We start from the raw sequence: 2,090 nt of genomic DNA, 5'->3' as shown, positions 1-2,090 counted from the left end.
AGAAGGCTTTTCTATTTCGCCGATTACAGCAAGTTTTTACCTTGAGGTCTCTATGATGAGCGCGGTTGGAATGCAGATGCTCCAAAGCTAACAATAGGTGAGTCAGCCATTTGCAAAGTTTCTATAATAGCAGGAAAAAAACAACATAAAAACACGCAATTTTTTAAGCTACCGGGAAGGCACAGAGAAGCTTCATAAATATTGAAATCGCATTTAACTACCTCTTCCGCGAAAAGTGCTCCTCTAGACTTCCTCATGACCTCCGCCCTGAACTCGGGGGAAAAAAATCGTCACCGTCCTCAGATTACACCACAAAAGCAGTTCTATGATCATCCTATTCATTTCTTTATTTTCAACCTCATTACCCCTTCTATCGTTCTTGGTACGAGGGAGTATTTATGAAATCTGAGTTCTTTCATTCCCCAGATACCTGGATGTGCTTACAACACAGGCTGAAAACAGCCACGATCTTGGCAAAAGGTTGCGCTCTAAAAACACAGGTTAGCCATATTTTACGATAAAATATAGCCGGTGACAATGATGAAGAATTTTACTTAATAATTGTTTTCCCTTCCCTCGTTTAGTGGCTCCTTTTGTTCTTTATTCTTATCTTTCCTTATAGGTACACATTTAAAATGTTAGCAAAATCAGGGATAATCACTCACATATTTTCTTCTTCGCAATAATCGGCAACGATGCATATACAGCTCCCCTGAAAGAAAAAGAAAGTCGAGCTTTGTCTCTGGTGCAGATTATGCAGAAAATCGCAACTATTAAAGGCTACGTTTTGCACTTTCTTATCCACGCAACCACAAAACTGGATGATAGGATACCTTGTCCACCCAAGCATCTTTGTACTCTAAAAGATATGGATGGCTTAGTTTAGCTATCAAATTCACCTGCAACGAAAAAATAATTGTCTATCATCAGATTAGAAGAATATTCTCCAAGCATATCTTACCATCAAGTAAAAAAACTTTTCATCTAATAAATTATAAGATGAGTCAAAGATTTTGTATCTAAATGTGCTTGGTTCGAAAGGAAAGATTGGAGAAACTATTTGATGACATAACTTCTTTCAATTGACATTTAAGCCTGTCCATATTCCATACTGCGTATTCATCAAAATGAATATTTGGTAGAGAGATGTATACATCTTCGCGTCCAGATTATCCACTTCAAGAAAGTAGTGCTATTGATACAGGGAAAATCGTAAGTGCGAAGTACTTACTGGTTCTTCTTTTCTATTGCTAAGAGGAAAGAAATCTACTTCACGTGTGACTCCAACGAGAAAGTTCAAAATTTCTACTTCAGTTCAATCCTACTTGTCAGCTCATGTCATTTTTTTTTTTGGAAGCTCATCCTGCGGATGCTTGGTCCTTCGAACTCAAACCTTGAGTTAAGACGTTGGGGCATATATATTATTCTGTTGAAACAATCTTCTCCAAAACCTAAGCTCATCAGATGCAAACCAGCATTCATGCAGATAAGAATGATGATGTCTAAAGGTTTCCATCGATAAAATTCATAGGATGCTCAATGCATTGGTCAGGACAATCACTCCTTCCATAGTCCAGCATGCTAAACACTCTTAGAAGAAAAAAGGTTTGCATGGCAACACACGCTTCAAGTCGTACGATAACATAGTTAAAATGGTAACAGCAAAGGAAGAATGTTGTGGTATAAGAGTGATAATCCAAGATGTTTAGAAGCAGACCAATTGAAATAGAACAACAACAACAAGAAACCCAGTGTATCTGGGGAGGATAAAATGTACACAATCCATACCGCTACCCCCGAAGAAGTAGAGAGGTTGTTTCCGATAGACCACCGGCAATTGAAATAGAACATCAATAAAAATCAGTTTATCAAATACTTTATGATGGAACACCTCATAAAATGTAGCTCACTACCGAAACTATGATGAGAACTATTCAATTAGACAAAAATCTAGCAAGTACGAGATATTGAATGCATGTATTATTCTGAATTGCGTTATATTTCATAAACGCGATGTTCCTTGGTTGAAGTTTTTGTTTGTCTCTTTGTTGTTTCGTGATGTACTTAACGAACTTGTTGTAACACCCCGT

At 37.4% G+C, this 2,090-nt stretch overlaps 1 long non-coding RNA gene across 1 annotated transcript; it reads right to left on the bottom strand.

Annotated features, from left to right (window-relative positions):
• Positions 1–230: 230 nt before the first annotated feature.
• LOC124891374 lies at positions 231–901 on the bottom strand. Its single transcript, XR_007049669.1, has 3 exons — positions 834–901; positions 666–712; positions 231–267 (listed from the first exon to the last, which is right to left on the bottom strand). It is a non-coding gene; the product is annotated as an uncharacterized LOC124891374 (long non-coding RNA).
• Positions 902–2,090: the final 1,189 nt, after the last annotated feature.

The sequence above is a fragment of the Capsicum annuum genome, unplaced genomic scaffold (genome assembly GCF_002878395.1).
Source record: "Capsicum annuum cultivar UCD-10X-F1 unplaced genomic scaffold, UCD10Xv1.1 ctg34654, whole genome shotgun sequence".
NCBI lineage: Eukaryota > Viridiplantae > Streptophyta > Magnoliopsida > Solanales > Solanaceae > Capsicum > Capsicum annuum.
This window is presented reverse-complemented; position numbering and strand designations above follow the sequence as displayed.